Source organism: Geotrypetes seraphini, chromosome 2 (genome assembly GCF_902459505.1).
Source record: "Geotrypetes seraphini chromosome 2, aGeoSer1.1, whole genome shotgun sequence".
In the NCBI taxonomy this organism is placed as follows: Eukaryota; Metazoa; Chordata; class Amphibia; order Gymnophiona; family Dermophiidae; genus Geotrypetes; species Geotrypetes seraphini.
The window spans coordinates 255,624,212-255,637,724 of record NC_047085.1 but is presented as its reverse complement, the minus strand read 5'-3'; the positions used below and the strand labels follow the sequence as shown (position 1 = coordinate 255,637,724).

General features: G+C 42.8%; 1 protein-coding gene across 1 annotated transcript in view; it reads left to right on the top strand.

Annotated features, from left to right (window-relative positions):
* Positions 1-13,513, top strand: part of KCNJ4 (potassium inwardly rectifying channel subfamily J member 4) — a 230,466-nt gene that overhangs the window by 178,365 nt on the left and 38,588 nt on the right. The window contains exon 2 of the mRNA XM_033933606.1: positions 7,829-7,951. The gene's annotated coding sequence lies outside the window, so the exon portion shown is untranslated. The remainder of the gene's footprint in view (positions 1-7,828; positions 7,952-13,513) is intronic.

The window sequence follows — 13,513 nt, the reverse complement described above, 5'->3', positions numbered from 1 at the left end:
GGGGGTGATATGTTAAAATTATCAAAAGCGACTGATATTAATGTCCAACCCATAGTTTTCGGGCTCGCAGAGATGAATACCCACACTCCCGATGCCGTTTAAGTCTAAGTTCAGCCCCATAGAGAGGGACATTCCTTTGGGACATGTGGAGGGTAGGGGGTTGGGACATGGGGTGGGGCATATGGGACATGTGGGGGGGGGGTAACGTGGGGGGTGGGACATGTGGGACATAGGGGGGTGGGACATGAAGGGGGTTGGACATTTTGGGATAAATAAATATCCGGGCAACGCCGGGTAATCAGCTAGTATCTTCATAAATGATCTAGAAACAGGGACGAAGTGCGAGATAATAAAATTTGCGGACGACACTAAACTATTTAATGGAGCTCGGACTACAGAGGAATGTGAAGAATTGCAAAGGGACTTGAACAAACTACAAGATTGGGCGACGAGATGGCAGATGACGTTCAACGTTGAGAAATGTAAGGTATTACATGTGGGGAGCAGTAACTCGAGGTACAACTATACAATGGGAGGGATATTATTGAATAAGAGTACCCAGGAAAGGGACTTGGGGGTATTGGTGGACATGACAATGAAGCCGATGGCACAGTGTGCAGCGGCCGCTAAGAGAGCAAATAGAATGCTTGGTATAATCAAAAAGGGTATTACAGCCAGAATGAAAGAGGTTATCCTGCCGTTGTATCGGGCAATGGTGCGCCCGCATTTGGAGTACTGCGTCCAATTTTGGTCGCAGTACCTTAAGAAGGATATGGCGTTAGTCGAGAGGGTTCAGAGGAGAGCGACGCGTCTGATAAAAGGTATGGGAAACCTGTCATATGCTGAGAGATTGGAGAATCTGGGTCTCTTTTCCCTGGAGAAGAGGAGACTTAGAGGGGATATGATAGAGACTTATAAGATCATGAAGGGCATAGAAAGAGTAGAGAGGGACAGATTCTTCAAACATTCGAATAATAAAAGAACAAGAGGGCACTCGGAAAAGTTGATAGGAGACAGATTCAAAACAAATACTAGGAAGTTCTTTTTTACCCGTGTGGTGGACACCTGGAATGCGCTTCCAGAGGACGTGATTGGGCAGAGTACGGTACTGGGGTTCAAGAAAGGATTAGACAAATTCCTACTGGAAAAGAGGATAGAGGGGTATAGATAGAAGATTACTGCACAGGTCCTGGACCTGCTGGGCCACCGCGTGAGCGGACTGCTGGGCACGATGGACCTCGGGTCTGACCCAGCAGAGGCATTTCTTATGTTCTTATGTTCTTATGGGATAGTACGCCTTAGAACAGCAGACGGGAATTATGTAGAAACAGACTCCGATAAAGCCAGACTACTGAATGATTACTTCTGTTCAGTCTTTACCTGCGAGGCACCGGGGCACGGGCCTCGGCTAGAAGCAAAGCAAAGCATGGAAGACCCATTTCAGGAGTTTGAGTTCACACCAGCTGATGTTTACAGAGAACTGTCAAGACTCAAGGTGAACAAAGCCATTGGACCGGACAATTTGCACCCAAGAGTGCTAAGAGAGTTAGCAGGTTTTGGCGGAACCGTTAGCAGTACTCTTCAATCTCTCCCTAAGTACGGGGAGAGTCCCCCTGGACTGGAAAACTGCCAACATCGTTCCTCTGCACAAAAAGGGTTGCAGAGCGGAGGCAGCGAATTACAGACCGGTAAGTCTCACATCGATAGTGTGTAAACTCATGGAAACTCTACTTAAAGGGAAATTAGACACGATATTGGATGAGGGGAATCTGAGGGATCCCTGTCAACATGTATTCACTAGGGGCAGGTCATGCCAGTCCAATCTCATCAGCTTCTTTGATTGGGTGACAGGAAAGCTGGACTCAGGAGAGTCTCTGGACATAGTATACTTGGATTTCAGTAAAGCTTTTGACAGTGTCCCACACCGTAGACTATTAAACAAGATGAAATCGATGGGGTTAGGTAAGAAACTAACGGCGTGGGTCAACGATTGGCTGAGTGGAAGACTTCAGAAAGTGGTGGTCAATGGCACCCTCTCTGAGACATCGGAGGTGACTAGCGGAGTGCCGCAGGGCTCAGTCCTGGGACCATCCCTTTTTAACATATTCATAAGGGACTTGACCCGAGGGCTTCAGGGTAAAGTAGCGCTGTTCGCAGACGACGCCAAACTGTGTAATATAGTGGGAGGACGCAATCTCATGGATGGTATGACGCAGGATCTGATCAAGTTGAAAAACTGGTCCTCAACATGGCAGCTTGGCTTCAACGCTAAGAAGTATAAGGTCATGCATCTCGGCAGCAGAAATCCGTGCAGAACATACACTCTGAATGGAGAAACACTAGCTGGGACAACAGAAGAACGGGACTTGGGAGTGATCATCAGTGCAGACATGAAGGCTGCCAAACAAGTGGAGAAGGCCTCATCCAAGGCAAGGCAAATGATGGGACGTATCAATAGAAGCTTCGTCAGCCGCAAACCTGAAGTCATAATGCCACTGTATAGAGCCATGGTGAGATCTCATCTGGAGTACTGTGTGCAATTCTGGAGACCACATTACCGTAAAGACGTGCTTCGAGCTGAGTCGGTTCAGAGAATGGCCACTAGGAAGGTCTCTGGACTCAAGGGTCTCTCATACGAGGAAAGACTGGGCAAATTGCAGCTCTACTCTCTAGAGGAGCGCAGGGAAAGGGGTGACATGATTGAGACTTTTAAGTACGTCACAGGTCGTGTCGAGGTGGAAAACGATATATTCCTTCCCAAGGGACCCTCAGTCACAAGGGGGCACCTGCTCAAACTCAGAGGAGGGAAATTTAGTGGGGACACCAGGAAGTATTTCTTCACAGAAAGAGTGGTAGATCACTGGAACAAACTTCTGGTGCAGGTAATCAAGGCCACAAGTGTGCTCGACTTTAAGAATAAATGGGACATCCACGTGGGATCCCTACGTGGGTCGAGCAGCACTCAGACTTAATGGGGTGGGTCAGTAGAGTGGGCAGACTTGATGGGCTGTAGCCCTTTTCTGCCGTCACCTTTCTATGTTTCTATGTTAATTCCAAAATGCAGGAAATCCCAGGTGGGGCAAGAAGAAAGCTCAGAAGTCACGTTATCTACTGTAACTGTATTATGGATGCCACAAAGAGGAAATGGACCAAATGATTTATGTTGAAGTTTTGCAGCAAAGAGTCCAATTCAAAATTCTTTCCATAATACATTTCAAGGGCTTTTTGAAATCTATCAGCCTAAAAGAAGTTTGAGATCAGAAAATAGTATGAGATATTAAGACTGGTGTGGCCATGTTGTCGGTAGCGGGTGTAAAGCTTTGGCATGCACTGCCAGGAATCTTGCGTTTCTGTACTGCTAGGATGAATTTTAAGAAAATGTTAAAAACCCAACTGTTAATGATTTCTTGTGTTGAGATGATATATTTAGAATGATCTGAAAATATCTTCTGTCCTGCTGACTGCTTTTTAACGTATGGTGATTTGAAATATGTATGTTTTGTTTAACATTTTACGCCTGTTATTATGTACACTGTATAGGTAATATACGGTATATACATTTTTAAATAAATAAATTTGTGGAACATTATGGGCTTCTTATACTAAGCCGCGTTAGGGCATTAACTAAATTGCCCCGCACGCTAGACGCTAACGCCAGCATTGAGCTGGCGTTAGTTCTAGCCGCGTAGCGCAGGTTTAGCGCACACTAAAATGCTGCGTGCTTTAAAAACGCTAACGCAGCTTAGTAAAAGGAGCCCTATAACTGCATAGTCGTTTCTGGGAATCAGGCTAGTGCCTCGGGTCCTGAATGAAATATCCTTCCTTGTGTCAGAGGACCCAGCAATTGCTGAGAAGTGTGAGTCAGGACTCAGCCTTTGTGTCCAGTAAATCCTCTTTGCCCCAGGCAGTACCTGAGAGGTGGTGGTTATATCTTGTTTTGGGGTTGTTGTTGTTGTTTTTTTACTTATATATTTAATTTGATTTTCTTTTTTTTGTAATCATTGTGTCACTAACGTATTTATAGAAAAAAAAAAAAAAAGTCTAGTGAGATAGAGCCAGGATCATTCAGCTTGTCCCTTATAACATGGAATAATCTGTTGCCGGCCAGCAGCATGGGAGCTGCATGCATGGATTTCTGTAAGATTCTGTGTGTTGTAACTGACCTCCTTACCTCGTCCCCGTTACTTTCCACCTGTTGCCTAAACTCCGATCTTGAAAAACAGTTTTTCCCATTCCAGTCTTTCTGGTGTCCTCTTTCACCCCCCACAATTTACTGTTTCCTGAATCCTTTATCAACATTCCTCTCTGTTCGGCCTACAGTGTTCCCACAGCCACTCAGAATCTACTCAGAGTTCACCCTCATCCTCCACATCTCTGCAGTGATGTTTTCAATGTTACATTACAAACAAGAGCATCCGTCGGTGAGGTAAATGTTCCTACGCTCATAGAAATTGAATGAGGGTTGGTGCATTTACCTCACCGGCCCACAGTTAAAGGCTCTACCGCTGCTTAATAAAAGGAGCCCATAGGGGTTTTTTTTGGCAAAGAGAACATCTTCAGCAGTTTTTGGTAATGAAATGGCTCCTTTATGCTCAGCTTTTGTATGTGTTGTGTGTGTGTGTGGGGGGGGGGGGGTGTAGGAGGGTCTTTAGAATTTTTCTTCCTTCACTGTTCTGTGTCTTAGCCTCTCCAATTGTGGACTTTAAAGGCTTTCTTCAGGAATAATTTTCTTAAAAACTTGGTATTATTTGGCTCCTTATCCTGTAGAAGTCATTTCTTGATTACAGCTGTAATTGTAATTATGTAGAAACACAATTTTAACAAAATCAGAGCATTACATTACATTAGTGATTTCTATTCCGCCATTACCTTGCGGTTCAAGGCAGATTACATCCAAACTAAAACAAGAATTACATTCAAAATTTGAGCAGCTAGCTGCAAAAGTTGTGACCGACTACTGGTTCTTATGGCAATTTCACAGGACCAATAAACACAGTATGGTGCAAACAAACAATAATCACAACATAACACTTTCACTAAATAAACCAACCCAATTTAGCCTGCTTGAGTTAATTTAAATGCAAAAAAGGAGGAAATAGCCTCAGAAAATGTAGCACAAGCCAGCTGCCACCGCGGCTTAAGGCCTGCCCCAACAAAACCTCATGGGCAGTATTGTAGCCAATGAGGTTAAAAACCTTCTTTTGGCCAAATTCAAAATGACTCTATGCAATGCAATCAATAAAAACCGGATAATGGTGCAAAAACTACTTATCTTGTGCAGAGGATCGGTGCGCCAACGATGGCCAGCGTTTTACAATTCTATGCTGCCTCAAGGTATAGCCGCCAGTCAATCCTCTTTGGGGTGAGACGTTTGTTTAAGCTCCCCAAAGAGGTTAAGATAAGTAGTTTTTACACCATTACCCGGTTATTATTGATTACATTGCTTAGAGTCATTTTGAATTTGGCAAAAAGGAGGTTTTTGTATGCCCATGAGGTTTTGTTGGGGCAGGCCTTAAGCCGCTGTGGCAGCTGGCTTGTGCTACATTTTCTGAGGCTTTTTCCTCCTTTTTTTGCATTTAAATTAACTCGTGCAGGCTAAATTGGGTTGGTTTGTGTTTGCTGATTTTTGATGAAATTTGACAGGACCAGCCATTAAGTTGGACTGGTGGCACTGCATGCATGCCTTCATGTTTATGTACTGGTGTGATTTCCTAATTCCATGGTAAGACCAAATAAGTGGTGATACCCGGGGGAATTCTGCACAAATTAAAATTCTGTGAGATCAGAAGCAGTGCTCACAGGGAGAGAGTTAGGGTGATTGGTGGAACTCATTGTGACAGTTTTTGTACAATTTATCTAGGTACAGTAGACTCTCTGTTAACTGGAACTCAAGCAACTAAGAAAAAAAAAATCAAGGAAATACTGTAATACTTTAAATAAAAAATGAAAATAAAATCAATTTCTGGCCACACCTGAGTTCGCCCAAGCTTTGTTTACCACATGTCCGGTAGTTTGTCTGGAATAGTTTATGATATGGCATAGTATGAGGTATAGTATTAGTTAGGCCTATTTTTAATAGTAACTCTCAAGAAACCAGAAACTACATTTATCCAGCATCTATTAATCCCCTTGGGTGCCGGTTAACTGAGAGTCTACTGTATTATGTACACTTCTCCTCGTTATTCGCGGGGGATATGGGCAGAGCCGGACCGTGATTGGCGAAAAACTGCGATTATCTGGCTCTGACCCACCCCCACCTCCCTGCTGCCTTCCCGGCCTTACCTGGTGGTCTAGAGGGTTTTCGGGGCAGGAGCAATCTTCCTACGCTCCTGCCCCGTGCAGATCGCCATGAGGAAATGGCTGCTGTGAGTTCACATAGTCTCTCGAGACTGCGATGGGAACTCCCTACAGCCATTTCCTCATGGCGATCTGCACGGGGCAGGAGCGTAGGAAGATCGCTCCTGCCCCGAAAGCCCGCTAGACCACCAGGTAAGTCCGGGAAGACGGCAGGGAGGTAAAAAATATGGATTTTTTTAATTTTCCCCCTCCCCCAAAAAATAGCGATTATGTGAAATCGCGAGTGCAGAAACCGCGAATGGGGAGGGGGAAGTGTATCTAAAAATACGTATATGTGATGATAGAAAATGTACACTTTTATGCAGACGACATCTAGGCATGTTGAAGGGTGGAGTCTGATGGAACATGAGCAGAGTTAGGATTTTCATACAGTGTTTATAAAATATGTGTGTGCACATGGGGTTAAATTCTGTATAAGTTGTTCAAAAAATCGGTGCCAAAGAAACACTAGTTCTATAAGTGTCTAAATTTAGACACAGTCATTTGCCCCAACAAAAATATGGTACAAATGCCTGCATCTAAATTATTCTATAATTATGTGTGTAACTTTAAGTAATCCCTTTTCTTGACTCCAGCGTAAAAATTTAGTTATGGATCCCAGACCTAAATTTATGTGCGTAACTTGCAATCGATTTTAATTAGCGCCAATAATTTCTTGTTAAAACGCCCATTATCAGCACTAATTAGCTTGTTATTAAATTATATTGCACTTGCAATTTGGGTACGTGACCAAAATCGCAAGGGCAGTGTTTAGCGCTTTTTATAGATTTGGCGGACAATGTTTGCTGCTGCAGTCTAAGTGTGACTTCTGCTGCCACGCCTCTAATGTTTCATAAATGCACATAGCTGCCTATGTGTCTTTATAAAAAAAGCTGGAGATAGGCATCTGTGTGACCTTTATACATAGGTGATCTGCTACAAAATTACCTTCCGCATAAGCTATGGAACATCTGGTCCAGGCACACAACTTCAAAAACTGAAGAACAAAGTTGCAGATAAAGCCACAGAGAATGACGGGGGACAAATTTTAACCCCCGTCTCCTCGGGAACTAATTTTCCCATCCCGTCCCCGTGATTTCTTTTTCTGTCTCTACCAAATACCTGCAAACTCTGTCCTCATCTGCACAAATCTCAAACACTTTAAAATCATAAGTGTTTGAGGCTTATGGGGTTAAGGCAGAGCTTACAGGAATGGGACAGGGACAGGAACAGCAACAAAACTCATTGGAACAGGATGGGAAAATTGAGTTCCTGCAGGAATGGGGGCAAATTTGACCCCATGTCATTCTCTAGTACTATCTTCTCTGCAGTCTCCTGCCCTAACCTCAACTATATAAAATAGAGATACTGCATAGGTTTGCATTGTGCAGCTGGCATATAAAATTGATCAGTATCAGAAATCAAACACATGTTTCACTGCAACTATGCTTGAGAGATCTATCAAATATTGTTGGTTTGTTTTCCTGGATAGATGGGAAGAACTCAAGGATGACCAAAAAGAATGAGATGTACTTCAGTCAGTACCATCCAAGCAGAGCCAAAGAGGGACACCTGCCCGTCTTGTTGTCAACTCTGATACGCCAGGATACAAGAGGTATGCTGCTAACAAAAGAGATGCCTTACTTTCAAAGAGAAATTCTCATGCTCAAAATTCAAGATGGACAATTGCATTCCATCTTGAATGTGGAATTATTCACTTTAGACTAGCAGTTCTCAACTCAGTCTTCGTTTCACACTTAGCAAGTACAGTTTTCAGGATATCTCCATTGAAAATGCATGGGATATACTGAACTGTACTATCAACTTTCAGTATTTAAATTTTTCAGATATACTGTATATATAAAAGTATTTTTTTGATCCTCAGTGGACTCCAAAAAGTGCCTCTAGGTAATGCAAAAAATGCATGAACCTCAATGTCACTGGATCGATCTTATATCCTATATAATAAAAGGCTAACTCGCGCATGCGCACTCCTATTTGTGTGCTTCCATGATCAGTAGTTCTGTGGCCGCATGAGTGCGCATGCGCGAATCCCCAGCACTTCCCTACACTCGCCGGAAGGACTGGACTGTATAAGTCCCCAGCACAAGCGTGTGGCTGACCCAGGATCGTGAGAGGATGCGCCGTGCAAAGTGCTGCACACTACTGGAGGGGGAGGGACATACCGGCACAAACCTCCCGCCAGAGAGGAAGGGCTGAAGCCAGCAACAGCAGCGAATTGTAAACGCTGCTGTTGCCTGAAGCACCCAAGGCAGACGCTTCTCTCCCAGCGAGATGACTTTAATATCAAACCTCCCTCCAGCGTTGGCAGCCGCAGCACGCTAAATAGGCTGCTTCGGGCTTTCTCCTGCACTTGAGTCCCTCTGCCGCGTCACTGATGACATCATCAATGACGCGACAGAGGGACTCAACGGCAGAAGAAAGCCCGAAGCAGCCTGTTTAGCGTGCTGCGGCTGCCAACGCTGGAGGGAGGTTTGATATTAAAGTCATCTCGCTGGGAGAGAAGCGTCTGCCTCGGGTGCTTCAGGCAACAGCAGCGTTTACAATTCGCTGCTGTTGCTGGCTTCAGCCCTTCCTCTCTGGCCGGTCCTGCCTACTTCCTGTTTTCATGAAGACAGGACCGGCCAGAGAGAAAGACCTGAAGCCAGCAACAGCAATGAATTGTGAATGCTGCTGCTGACCAATGAAGTAGTTAAATGAGGAAAGGGAGCAGAGGGGGGGAGAATGGCTTGGAGAGAAGGAGGAAGGTATGCCAGACCAAGGGAAAAGGAAGGAGGAGATGGAGAGAGGCCATATGGAACAGAGAGAGAGAGAGGGCGGACACTGGATGGAAAGAGAAGAAAGGGGCAAGACAGAGGGTGAACAGTAGATGGAAGGGGTAGAGAGAGGGAGACACACCGAATGGAAGTGTGGAGAACAGGGGGAGCAGACGTTGGAAGGAAGTGGGGAGGAGAAAGAAAAAAGGCCACATGCAGGATTGAGGGAAGAGGATAGAGTTAGAAATAAAGATAGACAGACAGGGGGCCAGGGAAAGACACAGACAGAAAGAATGACAGCGTCCAAGGAGAGACAAATTAAAAAAAACAAAACAGACAGACAGACATCTACTCTAACACCCGTTAATGTAACGGGCTAAAACACTAGTATATATATATTTTAATATTTTTTAAGTCTTTTTTAAATTCATATATTTTTCAATTAGAATATTCTCTATAATTCTGACTTTTCAACATCAAAATACTACTTAGCTTTATCAAAATAATCATTAGGGGAGCGCCTCTGCCGATATGTCCATGTTTCAATGTCTTTTCTTCAGGGTTGAGGCTCCTGATAGTAAAATCTAAAGCAAAAAGACGATATGAGCTAAAGTCCACTCAGAAACAGAAAGGAAATATCATTGACATCATTGACAGTTGCCACAAATGTCATGTCTTCCCTTCTGATGTTGATAATAGGGAGTATTAAGAATCTCTCCAATATTACGATGTCATTGAAAAGCAAGTAATGGTTGTTCTTGCATATCATCTAAGAACTGCATCACATGCCTTATGTAACCGGAACTGATGACAGATGCTGACTAAGAATGAACAACTGTGGAGCGGAGCTACTATCTCAGAGAAACGCTTAATAGTAAGCTAGAATTTTTTACAATATCTTTTGGATAGTACATCTTATAGCACATATAATTAATATTATGAAAATGTGAGTTATATCTCCTTTGTGTTTCTAAGTGGACTTTAGCTCATATTGTCTTTTTGCTTTAGATTTTATTATCAGGAGCCTCAACCCTGAAGAAAAAACTTTGAAACATGGGCATGTCGGTAGAGGTGCTCCCCTAATGATTATTTTGATAAAGCTAAGTACTACTTTGATGTTGACAAGTCAGAATTATAGAGAATATTCTAATTGAAAAATATATGAATTTTAAAAAGACTTTAAAAATATTTAAAGGTATATATATAAAATCGATCCAGTAATGATTGGAGTTTACGCATTTTTTTGCATAACCTAGAGGCACTTTTTGCAGTCCACTTAGGATCAAAAAAATACTTATATACCTGTATATATGAACAATTTAAATACTGGAAGTTGATGGTACAGTTCAATATATAGATATTCCAGTAAGATATTAGCCAGTTATATTGTTTGGATATATTGAAGACATTGCACGCATATTACAGATTGTTAAGACTATCAAGTCATGTTTTGGTCAACTTCATATGCTTCATCGCCTAAAACCATTGATCTTAACCTATAATTTTAGAACTGTTATACAAGGGATGGTTTTGTCGAGGTTGGACCAGGGCAGGATTAATTCGTCGAGGGCCCCTAGGTACACAAGTACACTGGGCCCCCGCCCTGCCCCACCCCACCATGTGCCCAGGCAGAAACAGGAAGCTGTCAGAGGGAAGCTTTGGGCAAGCAGCACCGCTTGCACAGTTACAGTTCCCGTTGCCTTTCTTACCCATGTTGCGATCGGGGGGGCCCGCGTTGTCGATCGATGCTGGAGGGGCCTATCGCCATTTGGAAAAAACAATGTTGATGCCCTCCTTCATCGGGCCCCCCTGACAATTTCGGGCCCTAGGCACGTGCCTACTTGGCCTATTGGTTAATCCTGCCCTGGGTTGGACTATTGTAATGCACACTATCTTGGAATTTCCAAGACATGAGGAAGAGCATTACAATTGATTCAAAATGCTGCGGCCAGGCTAATTTTGGGTGGAGATAGGATGATACATATGACACCAATTTTGAAGAAATTACACTGGTTACCGGTTTTATTTCGAGTACAATACAAGGTTATTTCTGTGATCAATCAAACTGTTTTTCCATCAAACACCATGGTATTTTCAACAAGTCATTGCGAACTATAAACCAGGCAGATCTTTACGATCTGAAAATAAAAATTTATTAACCTCAATGAAGCAAGGTTACTCTGCAGACACCAGAGCAATGACATTCTGCATAGCTGGTGTTAAGATGTGGAATGCTTTGGTGGATCAGTTACGACAATGTATTGATTGGTTTCAATTCAAGAAACAGCTAAAAACCCAATTGTTTGTCAACGCATTCTTATGATTTAACAGTTCTTTGGAAAAGAAAAGATAGTTTTCCCCTGTTGATTTTAAGATTTTAGTTTGTCATAATTATTATGTTTGTTTAACTCATATAAACTGTTTAGTCTTTAAGCGGTATAGAAACATTATAAATAAATAAATCAAAATCAGGCACGTTCATTGGGAAGGGGCTATCCTAAAAACCTGATTGGATTGGTGTGTTACAAGGACTGGGTTGAGAACCCCTGTGTGGACCTAAACCAATTTTTAATTGCATCCCCTCCCTCCTTCTAATATGCCAGTGGACAGAGGGGACCTTGGAAAGCTGTTGGGTACAAGTTGTGGGGCTCCCTAGGCTTGCTGTAGACTAGGGAACACTTCCATGAATGCTCATTTTCATAAGAGTAAAACATCTCAAAGCAGCAGATGGACATTTTTCTTGCAAAACCATCACTCGTAAGTTGCAGCTCATAAGTTGAAGCTCAGAATTGGAATATGTTACTCTATAGTTTATCTAAATCACACGGGGGCGTGTTGGAGACATGTTTTGGGCAGGACTTGGGTGGGCTTAAAAATCTGGCTGTTTTTCAGCAATAGTGGAACAGAAAAAAAGATCCAGGGCAAAAAAGAAGTATGTTTTCAATCTAGAACTGTTTCAGTCACGATTAAGTCAGAGAAAGGTGCACTAACTAACCAGCTGACCACTGAAGGGATTAAGGCATGACCCTCTCTTAATCCTCTAGAGGTCACTGACCCCCTCCCATCCTCCATAGATGTGACAGTGACAGTAGATATCAGGCTCTATGACACTTCCAGATAATATGTCCATTCCTAAGAAAGCATAAAGCAAGTGGATGGAGTAGCCTAGTGGTCAGTGCAGTGAACAACAAGACCCAGGTTCAAATCCCACTTTAACTCTTTTATTTCAGTACAAATATGTGAGCCCTCCTGGAACATAAAAATACCTTGTATACCTAAATAGATAAATGACATGCAAGTCTGAGAACTGTTGTAGTGATGGACCCTTAGGTACAGTCTCTGTTCCTGGAGACCTCACAATACAATATGATGGGGTTGGTACTTGGGTCCCTTTATGTGATGTTCACTGCACTGATGCCAGTTTGCTAGGAATGCTTTCAGACAGACATCCCTATGACTTATTTTTCTTCATTTTTCTCTAGGATGTTTTTGGTTTTTTTTCTAAAATACTATACTATACAGGTCTTATATCCTGCAATTTTTCAACAAGGATTCAATGCCGTTAACAAAAGACTTTGTACAGCATTTAACATTAGGAATTGTGAATGAGGCTAGAGAGATCAGTAGAGACAGATATACTGGCTAGAATCATCTTATCTTATGAGGAGAAGAGGCATGTCTTAAGTGTCTTCCGGAAGCGTATGTAGAAGGAGACCTGTCGAAGAGATGTTGGGAGCTTATTCCACATGTGCGGAGCTTGGAATTCAAATTTGGACTCGAACATCTTTTTCTGGCAGATTTGCTGAGGAGATGGGAAGGGGATCTCGAACCGTTGCATTGGTCATGAGCTGAGGAAGGAGGGTATAACCTTGATGCTTGTAGTACTTACAGATGGACATGTTGAGCATGAAAACATCTAGCTCAAAGCCATAATGGAACCAGAAATTTAGATGTTTTTCTGGTTTGATTATGGCTGTGAGCTAGATGATTTTTTGAGATGTTTTCAGCAAAAAAATCTGTTAGAACTTAGGCATCATGTCAAAAGTGCACCTCTTTGCTCCTGTGGTACAGACATTAGCAGAGTTTACTAAATGACTTGCTGAATAGTGACAAGTTGACAACAAAAAATTTTCCCAAAACATTTAACCAATCACTTAATACAATTCAAAGTCATGCAGGGATCTCCCTTGATTCTAAGGACCCTCTCAGACTGTTCAAGGGAGCTAGTTTGTAGATTTCCCTTAGTACTGAATTCTCGTTGACCCCATACCTTTTCACTTAAAATGTTGCAAAATGTTCTCCTCCTCCTTTCTTTGATTCGTACACCCATAGAAGAAAACCCTGCTGCTATTTTTTTGAAGGTAGTGGATAAACATGTGGATAAAGGTGAGCCAGTTGAT